The sequence below is a fragment of the Triticum aestivum genome, chromosome 2D (assembly GCF_018294505.1).
Source record: "Triticum aestivum cultivar Chinese Spring chromosome 2D, IWGSC CS RefSeq v2.1, whole genome shotgun sequence".
Lineage (NCBI taxonomy): Eukaryota > Viridiplantae > Streptophyta > Magnoliopsida > Poales > Poaceae > Triticum > Triticum aestivum.
In genome coordinates this window covers 575583411-575595583 of record NC_057799.1, presented here as the reverse complement: position 1 = coordinate 575595583, position 12173 = coordinate 575583411, and positions in this window count along the sequence as shown.

Genomic DNA, 12173 nt, shown 5'->3' with positions numbered 1-12173 from the left:
GGGGTAAACTTTACTTTTACTGCTTGGGAACCGCCGCTAATGTGTTAGCATGGAAGATATTGATAGCTCTTGGTCATAATGTTGACATGAAAGGTATACCTCCCAAAATTATTTTTATTCCTGATTTAAGCTATGAGCTCTGGCACCTCTGCAAATCCCTGCTTCCCTCTGCGAAGGGCCTATCTATTTACTTTTATGTTATTTTACTTTTATTATTGAGTCATCACCTTCTCAGACAAGCACCATCACTGAGAGCACTATTGTCATTCTCATGCACTGTGTAGAGTTAATGTTGTGTGCATCATGACTGGATCTCTTCTACCATGAATAGCAATGTCTAGTCGTTGCTTAAACTTTGGAGGTGCTCTGCATTTATGTTTTGCGGTCTCAGAAAGGGCTAGCGAGATACCATTATTGTCATATTATATCATGATCGTTTTGACAAAGTGTTGACATTTGAAATATCTTATTATTGCTCGCTAGTTGATTATTGTTGGGTAACGTAGTAATTTCAAAAAAATTCCTACGCACACGCAAGATCATGGTGATGCATAGCAACGAGAGGGGAGAGTGTTGTCCACGTACCCTCGTAGACCGATAGCGGAAGCGTTATCACAACGCGGTTGATGTAGTCGTACGTCTTCACGATCCGACCGATCAAGTACCGAACGTACGGCACCTCCGAGTTCTACACACGTTCAGCTCGATGACGTCCCTCGAACTCCGATCCAGCCGAGTGTTGAGGGAGAGTTTCGTCAGCACGACGGCGTGGTGACGATGATGATGTTCCACCGATGCAGGGCTTCGCCTAAGCTCCGCAACGGTATTATCGATGTGTAATATGGTGGAGGGGGGCACCGCACACGGCTAAGAGATCTCAACGATCAATTGTTGTGTCTCTGGGGTGCCCCCCTGCCCCCGTATATAAAGGAGCAAGGGAGGAGGAGGCCGGCCCTAGGAGGGGGCGCACCAAGTGTGGAGTCCTACTAGGACTCCCTAGTCCTAGTAGGATTCCACCTCCCATATGGAATAGGAAAAGAGGAAGGGAAAAAGAGAAGGAAGGAAGGGGGCGCCCCCCTTCCCTAGTCATATTCGGACCAGACCAAGGGGAGGGGTGCGGCCACCCTTGAGGCCCTTTTCCTTCTTTCCCGTATGGCCCAATAAGGCCCAATACGTATTCCCGTAACTCTCCGGTACTCCGAAAAATACCCGAATCACTCGGAACCTTTCCGAAGTCCGAATATAGTCGTCCAATATATCGATCTTTACGTCTCGGCCATTTCGAGACTCCTCGTCATGTCCCCGATCTCATCCGGGACTCCGAACTCCTTCGGTACATCAACATACATAAACTCATAATAAAATTGTCATCGTAACTTTAAGCGTGCGGACCCTACGGGTTCGAGAACTATGTAGACATGACCGAGACACGTCTCCGGTCAATAACCAATAGCGAGACCTGGATGCCCATATTGGCTCCCACATATTCTACGAAGATCTTTATCGGTCAGACCGCATAACAACATACGTTGTTCCCTTTGTCACCGGTATGTTACTTGCCCGAGATTTGATCGTCGGTATCTCGATACCTAGTTCAATCTCGTTACCGGCAAGTCTCTTTACTCGTTCCGTAACACATCATCCCGCAACTAACTCATTAGTCACAATGCTTGCAAGGCTTATAGTGATGTGCATTACCGAGTGGGCCCAGAGATACCTCTCCGACAATTGGAGTGACAAATCCTAATCTCGAAATACGCCAACCCAACAAGTACCTTTGGAGACACCTGTAGAGCACCTTTATAATCACCCATTTACGTTGTGACGTTTGGTAGCACACAAAGTGTTCCTCCGGTAAACGGGAGTTGCATAATCTCATAGTCATAGGAACATGTATAAGTCATGAAGAAAGCAATAGCAACATACTAAACGATCGGGTGCTAAGCTAACGGAATGGGTCAAGTCAATCACGTCATTCTCCTAATGAGGTGATCTCGTTAATCAAATGACAACTCATGTCTATGGCTAGGAAACATAACCATCTTTGATTAACGAGCTAGTCAAGTAGAGGCATACTAGTGACACTCTGTTTGTCTATGTATTCACACATGTATTATGTTTCCGGTTAATACAATTCTAACATGAATAATAAACATTTATCATGATATAAGGAAATAAATAATACTTTATTATTGCCTCTAGGGCATATTTCCTTCAGTCTCCCACTTGCACTAGAGACAATAATCTAGTTCACATCGCCATGTGATTTAACATGAATAGTTCACATCACCATGTGATTAACACCCATGGTTCACATCGTCATGTGACCATCACCCAAAGGGTTTACTAGAGTCAGTAATCTAGTTCACATCGCTATGTGATTAACACCCAAAGAGTACTAAGGTGTGATCATGTTTTGCTTGTGAGATAATTTTAGTCAACGGGTCTGTCACATTCAGATCCGTAAGTATTTTTCAAATTTCTATGTCTACAATGCTCTGCATGGAGCTACTCTAGCTAATTGCTCCCACTTTCAATATGTATCTAGACCGAGACTTAGAGTCATCTAGATTAGTGTCAAAACTTGCATCGACGTAACCTTTTACGACGAGCCTTTTGTCACTTCCATAATCGAGAAACATTTCCTTATTCCACTAAGGATAATTTTGACCGCTGTCCAGTGATCTACTCCTAGATCACTATTGTACTCCCTTGCCAAAATCAGTGTAGGGTATACAATAGATTTGGTACACAGCATGGCATACTTTATAGAACCTATGGCCAAGGCATAGGGAATGACTTTCATTCTCGTTCTATCTTCTGCCGTGGTCGGGCTTTGAGTTTTACTCAATTTCATACCTTGTAACACAGGCAAGAACTCTTTCTTTGACTGTTGTATTTTGAACTACTTCAAAATCTTGTTAAGGTATGTACTCATTGAAAAAACTTATCAAGCGTCTTGATCTATCTCTATAGATCTTGATGCTCAATATGTAAGCAGCTTCACCGAGGTTTTTCTTTGAAAAACTCCTTTCAAACACTCCTTTATGCTTTGCAGAATAATTCTACATTATTTCCGATCAACAATATGTCATTCATATATACTTATCAGAAATGCTGTAGTGCTCCCACTCACTTTCTTGTAAATACAGGCTTCACCGCAAGTCTGTATACAACTATATGCTTTGATCAACTTATCAAAGCGTATATTCCAACTCCGAGATGCTTGCACCAGTCCATTGATGGATCGCTGGAGCTTGCATATTTTGTTAGCACCTTTAGGATTGACAAAACCTTCTGGTTGTATCATATACAACTCTTCTTTAATAAATCCATCAAGGAATGCAGTTTTGTTTATGCCTTTGCCAGATTTCATAAAATGCGGCAATTGCTAACATGATTCGGACAGACTTAAGCATAGATACGAGTGAGAAACTCTCATCGTAGTCAACACCTTGAACTTGTCGAAAACCTTTTTTGCGACAATTCTAGCTTTGTAGATAGTGACACTACTATCAGCGTTCGTCTTCCTCTTGAAGATCCATTTAATCTCAATGGCTCGCCGATCATTGGGCAAGTCAATCAAAGTCCATACTTTGTTCTCATACATGGATCTCATCTCAGATTTCATGGCCTCAAGCCATTTTGCGGAATCTGGGCTCACCATCGCTTCTTCATAGTTCGTAGGTTCATCATGGTCTAGTAACATAACCTCCAGAACAGGATTACCGTACTACTCTGGTGCGGATCTTACTCTGGTTTACCTACGAGGTTTGGTAGTAACTTGATCTGAAGTTACATGATCATCATCATTAACTTCCTCACTAATTGGTGTAGAAGTCACAGGAACAGATTTCTGTGATGAACTACTTTCCAATAAGGGAGCAGGTACATTTACCTCATCAAGTTTTACTTTCCTCCCACTCACTTCTTTCGAGAGAAACTCCTTCTCTAGAAAGGATCCATACTAAGCAACGAATGTCTTGCCTTCGGATCTATGATAGAAGGTGTACCCAACTGTCTCCTTTGGGTATCCTATGAAGACACATTTCTCCGATTTGGGTTTGAGCTTATCAGGATGAAACTTTTTCACATAAGCATCGCAACCCCAAACTTTAAGAAACGACAACTTTGGTTTCTTGCCAAACCACAGTTCATAAGGCGTCGTCTCAACGGATTTTGATGGTGCCCTATTTAACGTGAATGCAGCTGTCTCTAATGCATAACCCCAAAAATGATAGTGGTAGATCGGTAAGAGACATCATATATCGCACCATATCTAATAAAGTACGGTTACGATGTTCGGACACACCATTACACTGTGGTGTTCCAGGTGGCGTGAGTAGTGAAACTATTTCACATTGTTTTAACTGAAGGCCAAATTCGTAACTAAAATACTCTTCTCCACGATCTGGTCGTAGAAACTTTATTTTCTTGTTACGATGATTTTCAACTTCACTCTGAAATTCTTTGAACTTTTCAAATGTTTCAGACTTATGTTTCATTAAGTAGATATACCCATATCTGCTTAAATCATCTGTGAAGGTGAGAAAATGACGATATCCGCCACGAGCCTCAACATTCATCGGACCACATACATCTGTATGTATGATTTCCAACGAATCTGTTGCTCTCTCCATAGTTCCGGAGAACGGCGTTTTAGTCATCTTGCCCATGAGGCACGGTTCGCAAGCATCAAGTGATTCCAAAATCCCATCAGTATGGAGTTTCTTCATGCGCTTTACACCAATATGACCTAAACGGCAGTGCCACAAATAAGTTGCACTATCATTATTAACTTTGCATCTTTTGGCTTCAATATTATGATTATGTGTATCACTACGATCGAGATCCAACAAACCATTTTCGTTGGTGTGTATGACCATAGAAGGTTTTTATTCATGTAAACAGAACAACAATTGGTCTCTAACTTAAATGAATAACCGTGTTGCAATAAACATGATCAAATCATATTCATGCTCAACGCAAACACCAAATAACACTTATTTAGTTTCAACACAAATCCCGAAAGTACAGGGAGTGTGCGATGATGATAATATCAATCTTGGAACTACTTCCAACACACATCGTCACCTCGCCTTTTACTAGTCTCTGTTTATTCTGCAACTCCCGTTTTCGAGTTACTACTCTTTAGCAACTGAACCAGTATCAATTACCGAGGGGTTGCTATAAACACTAGTAAAGTACACATCAATAATCTGTATATCAAATATACCTTTGTTCACTTTTACTAGTCTCTGTTTATTCTGCAACTCCCGTCTCGAGTTACTACTCTTAGCAACTGAACCAGTATCAATTACCGAGGGGTTGCTATAAACACTAGTAAAGTACACATCAATAATCTGTATATCAAATATACCTTTGTTCACTTTGCCATCCTTCTTATCCACCAAATAGTTGGGGTAGTTCCGCTTCCAGCGACCAGTCCCTTTGCAGTAGAAGCACTTAGTCTCAGGCTTAGGACCAGACTTAGGCTTCTTCACTTGAGCAGCAACTTGCTTGCCGTTCTTTTTGAAGTTCCCCTTCTTCCCTTTGCCCTTTTCTTGAAACTAGTGGTCTCGTCAACCATCAACACTTGATGTTTTTCTTGATTTCTACCTTCGTCGATTTCAGCATCACGAAGAGCTCAGGAATTACTTTCGTCATCCCTTGCATACTATAGTTCATCACGAAGTTTTACTAACTTGGTGATGGTGACTAGAGAATTTTGTCAATCACTATTTTATCTGGAAGATAAACTCCCACTTGATTCAAGCGATTGTAGTACCCAGACAATCTGAGCACATGCTCACTAGTTGAGCGATTCTCCTCCATCTTTTAGCTATAGAACTTGTTGGAGACTTCATATCGCTCAAGTCGGGTATTTGCTTGAAATATTAACTTCAACTCCTGGAACATCTCATATGGTCCATGACGTTCAAAACATCTTTGAAGTCCTGATTCTAAGCCGTTAAGCATGGTGCACTAAACTATCAAGTAGTCATCATATTGAGCTAGCCAAACGTTCATAACGTCTGCATCTGCTCCCGCAATAGGTCTGTCACCTAGCGGTGCATCAAGGACATAATTTTTCTGTGCAGCAATGAGGATAATCCTCAGATCACGGATCCAATCCGCATCTTTGCTACTAACATCTTTCAACATAATTTTCTCTAGGAACATATCAAAAATAAAACAGGGAAGCAATAACGCGAGCTATTGATCTACAACATAATTTGCAAAATACTATCAGGACTAAGTTCATGATAAATTTAAGTTCAATTAATCATATTACTTAAGAACTCCCACTTAGATAGACATCCCTCTAATCCTCTAAGTGATCACGTGATCCATATCAACTAAACCATGTCCGATCATCACGTGAGATGGAGTAGTTTCAATGGTGAACATCACTATGTTGATCATATCTACTATATGATTCACGCTCGACCTTTCGGTCTCCGTGTTCCGAGGCCATATCTGTTATATGCTAGGCTCGTCAAGTTTAACCTGAGTATTCCGCGTGTGCAACTGTTTTGCACCCGTTGTATTTGAACGTAGAGCCTATCACACCCGATCATCACGTGGTGTCTCAGCACGAAGAACTTTTGCAACGGTGCATACTCAGGGAGAACACTTATACTTTGATAATTTAGTGAAGGATCATCTTATAATGCTACCGTCAAACAAAGCAAGATAAGATGCATAAAGGATTAACATCACATGCAATCAATATAAGTGATATGATATGGCCATCATCATCTTGTGCTTGTGATCTCCATCTCCGAAGCACCGTGCTTGTGATCTCCATCTCCGAAGCACCGTCATGATCACCATCGTCACCGACGCCACACCTTGATCTCCATCGTAGCATCGTTGTCGTCTCGCCAACTTATTGCTTTTACGACTATCGCTACCGCTTAGTGATAAAGTAAAACTATTACATGGCGATTGCATCTCATACAATAAAGCGACAACCATATGGCTCCTGCCAGTTGCCGATAACTCGGTTACAAAACATGATCATCTCATACAACACATTATATCACATCATGTCTTGACCATATCACATCACAACATGCCCTGCAAAAACAATTTAGACGTCCTCTACTTTGTTTTTGCATATTTTACGTGGCTGCTACGGGCTTAGCAAGAACCGTTCTTACCTACGCATCAAAACCACAACGATAGTTTGTCAAGTTGGTGCTGTTTTAACCTTCGCAAGGACCAGGCGTAGCCACACTCGGTTCAACTAAAGTGAGAGAGACAGACACCCGCCAGTCACCTTTAAGCAACGAGTGCTCCGAACGGTGAAACCAGTCTCGCGTAAGCGTACGCGTAATGTCGGTCCGGGCCGCTTCATCTCACAATACCGCTGAACCAAAGTATGACATGCTGGTAAGCAGTATGACTTATATCGCCCACAACTCACTTGTGTTCTACTCGTGCATAGCATCAACGCATAAAACCAGGCTCGGATGCCACTGTTGGGTAACGTAGTAATTTCAAAAAATTTCCTACGCACACGCAAGATCATGGTGATGCATAGCAACGAGAGGGGAGAGTGTTGTCCACGTACCCTCATAGACCGATAGCGGAAGCGTTATCACAACGCGGTTGATGTAGTCGTACGTCTTCACGATCCGACCGATCAAGTACCGAACGTACGGCACCTCCGAGTTCTACACACGTTCAGCTCAATGACGTCCCTCGAACTCCGATCCAGCCGAGTGTTGAGGGAGAGTTTCGCCAGCACGACGGCGTGGTGACGATGGTGATGTTCCACCGACGCAGGGCTTCGCCTAAGCTCCGCAACGGTATTATCGAGGTGTAATATGGTGGAGGGGGGCACCGCACACGGCTAAGAGATCTCAAGGATCAATTGTTGTGTCTCTGGGGTGCCCCCTGCCCCCGTATATAAAGGAGCAAGGGAGGAGGAGGCCGGCCCTAGGAGGGGGCGCACCAAGTGTGGAGTCCTACTAGGACTCCCTAGTCCTAGTAGGATTCCACCTCCCATATGGAATAGGAAAAGAGGAAGGGAAAAAGAGAAGGAAGGAAGGGGGCGCCCCCCTTCCCTAGTCCAATTCGGACCAGACCAAGGGGAGGGGTGCGGCCACCCTTGAGGCCCTTTTCCTTCTTTCCCGTATGGCCCAATAAGGCCCAATACGTATTCCCGTAACTCTCCGGTACTCCGAAAAATACCCGAATCACTTGGAACCTTTCCGAAGTCCGAATATAGTCGTCCAATATATCGATCTTTACGTCTCGGCCATTTCGAGACTCCTCGTCATGTCCCCGATCTCATCCGGGACTCCGAACTCCTTCGGTACATCAACATACATAAACTCATAATAAAATTGTCATCGTAACTTTAAGCGTGCGGACCCTACGGGTTCGAGAACTATGTAGACATGACCGAGACACGTCTCCGGTCAATAACCAATAGCGGGACCTAGATGCCCATATTGGCTCCCACATATTCTACGAAGATCTTTATCGGTCAGACCGCATAACAACATACGTTGTTCCCTTTGTCACCGGTATGTTACTTGCCCGAGATTTGATCGTCGGTATCTCGATACCTAGTTCAATCTCGTTACCGGCAAGTATCTTTACTCGTTCCGTAACACATCATCCCGCAACTAACTCATTAGTCACAATGCTTGCAAGGCTTATAGTGATGTGCATTATCGAGTGGGCCCAGAGATACCTCTCCGACAATTGGAGTGACAAATCCTAATCTCGAAATACGCCAACCCAACAAGTACCTTTGGAGACACCTGTAGAGCACCTTTATAATCACCCATTTACGTTGTGACGTTTGGTAGCACACAAAGTGTTCCTCCGGTAAACAGGAGTTGCATAATCTCATAGTCATAGGAACATGTATAAGTCATGAAGAAAGCAATAGCAACATACTAAACGATCGGGTGCTAAGCTAACGGAATGGGTCAAGTCAATCACGTCATTCTCCTAATGAGGTGATCTCGTTAATCAAATGACAACTCATGTCTATGGCTAGGAAACATAACCATCTTTGATTAACGAGCTAGTCAAGTAGAGGCATACTAGTGACACTCTGTTTGTCTATGTATTCACACATGTATTATGTTTTCGGTTAATACAATTCTAGCATGAATAATAAACATTTATCATGATATAAGGAAATAAATAATACTTTATTATTGCCTCTAGGGCATATTTCCTTCAATTATGCCATTGATATGAGTGACTATAATTTCTAAGAGTTATCGTTTGCATGGTTAGTCATGATCTCAGCTGAAAACCTTGGTATTATTTCAGCATATATATGGACACAAGAACAAAAGAGTTCGTGAAAGTTTTTCTTTGTCACTTTCAGTTTGTCAACTGAATTGCTTGAGGACAAGCAATGAGTTAAGCTTGGGGGACTTGATACGTCTCTGTCATATCTAATTTTCCAAACACTTTTGCACTTGTTTTGGACTCTATTTTGCATGATTTAAATGACACTATCCCGGACTGACGTTGTTTTCAGCAGAACTACCATGGTGTTGTTTTTGTGCAGAAATAAAAAGTTCTTGGAATTGGACGAAACTTTTTGGAGAATTATTTTGGAATAAATGAAAAATACTGGAGCCAAGACCCACTTGCCCACTAGGCACTAGGGTGCGCCGCCCCCTCTGGCATGCCCTGGTGGGTAGTGGGGCCCACGAGGCTTCGCTGACCCTAATCTGGATACTATAAATTCCTATTTCCTGAGAAAAACCCAGAGAGAAAGTTTCATCGCGTTTCACGATACAGAGCTGCCACCACCTCCTGTTCTTGATCGAGAGGCCAGATCTGGAGTCTGTTCTGGGCTCCGGAGAGGCGGATTTGCCGTCATCGTCATCACCAACCAGCCTCCATCACCAATCTCATGATGCTCACCACCGGGAGTGAGTAATCTCTTCGTAGACTTGCCGGACAGTGATGGGTTGGATGAGATTCTTCATGTAATTGAGTTAGTTTTGTTAGGGCTTGATGTCTAGTATCTGCTATGTTCTGAGATTGATGTTGCTATCACTACAAAAAAAGACACATCCATGACATTTCGGCCCAAATGAATTTTTTTCTGTCATGCTTATGACACTTCTATGATGATAATTGTGACAAAATCACGTATCATCATAGATGTGGTGGGCTCCTACTTCTATGACAAAAAATCATGACAAAAAATGGGCTTTTCTTCCTGGGCGGGCCGGGATGCACCTGCATGACATTCTTTGGGCCATCCATGACGAAAAAAATCGTGGTAGAAGCAAGGGCGAGGAAAATTTCGGGGAGTTCCCGATTATAGTGGGTGGTCGGGGCCGAGCGATGCACGGAGGTTTGCACGTTTATCTCATAAATGTACGCGCGTGTGTGCGAGGCGTTGGGCTCTAACTGAACCCGAGCGAGGCGCTCGCTTACTGAACCCGAGCGATTGCACTAGCTACATTACTGAACCCGAGCGTTCGATCCCTTGGCTGTTAACTGAACCTGAGCGTTTCCTTAGTTACTACTGCTAACTGAAGCCGATCGAACCTGCCTCTTGATGAACAGTGATTGTTGTTGGGGGTCGGGTGAATAGTTCCCGGTGGGGGTTGGATGAACAGGACCCCGTGGTAGTAGGCCATTGCTGCTGGATGAACAGGACCCCGATCGAGGAGGCCGCCTCACCCGAGCCGGTTGGGGGTGGATGATCATGACCCCGTGGAGGGCTGGTTGAACAGTATCTGTTGGAGGCTAGATGAACAGTAGCCTGTGAATGAACAGCAGGTGGTGGGGGCAGGACGAAGACGTGGTGGATGAACAGTAGCACGTGGAGGCTTGACGAAGTCGACGGTGGATGAACAGTATCCCATGGAGGCTGGAGCGAGGCAGTAGATGGTGGATGAACAGTAGCCCGTGGAGTCCCGTTTTGCGGTATGCCATACCCCTCCTAATGAACAGGACCCCGTTTCGACCAGAGGCGCTCCAACACAAGTCCGTTTCCTCCATTTTGCGGTACGCCACACCCCTCCCGATGAGCAGGATCCCGTTTCAACCGTAGCTGATCGAACAGAAGGGCGTTTCCTTTGTACTGCGGTACGCTGGACCCCATTTCGGCTGTTTCGTCCAAGCCGGTTGTCTCCCGCTGAATAGGATGCATTCGACCTAGTCTGTTGCCTCCCGATGAACATGACACAGTTTCTCCGTTCCGACCCACCCGTTTGGCTGCCGATGAACAGAACGTCGTCGATGTACGCGTTCGAGACCCCGCCCGTATGTACGTACGTAGCCGTATTTACTTTCTTGCAGCGTGGCTGTACGTATGTATACACGATATAGGTGGGACTGCCTGAATAGCTACCGCTCGCCACAGTTCATCGTGGCAGTAAGACCGATGGACCAGTATGTACGTACACGTTGCGATGAGAATGACAACGCGAAGTACGCTTCGACCGGGTGGGTCCCGGCTGTCAAGGAGGATAAGGAGGCACTTCGTTGCATGCAAAGAATTGATGGTGGGCCCGAGCTGTCAAGGGGAGGATTCTATTTTTTGCGTGTAATAAAGGCACTTCCATGGGTGCGAAGATGTAGCTGGTGGGTCCATCTGTCAGCCTCATGCGAACAATCCTTTTCCGATGGCTGTCGTTCGTTGACCACGTTGACCACGCCGCGTGGACAGCACGCAGGCGGTGGACGACGGCGAGGCAGGGAACGACACAGATCCTGGGAACACGTGGAGGGTAGTATGAGGGTTGACTGGTTCGGCTACAGTGTGAGAGGCTGCCATCGCCGCAGAATAACAGGGGGTGTGGGCGAGTAGAGGGATGGCCTGGCCAGCGGTGGGAGTAGGAGGGGGCGGTGAGGCCTTCGCAGCAGCACAGCCGGCCACGGGAGGCAGGAGCACGCGGTGGTTTGGACGGCTGGAGCAAGAAAATCAGAGGTTGAAGAATCAGGACGACCGTTGGATGTTAACAATCCAACGGTCACTGGTGATAGAATCATTTGTTGAATAAGTTGACAAAGCCATGTACGCGTCAACTTAGTAGGGCCACAAGTCAGCCTCCAAATCTGGTGGCCCCAGCTGTCATGGGGAGCAATCGTTATTGCTTAATAAGGAGGCACTTCCTTCTGTGCGGAGATATAGCTGGTGGGTCCCAGCTGTCATGGGGAGGATTCATTTT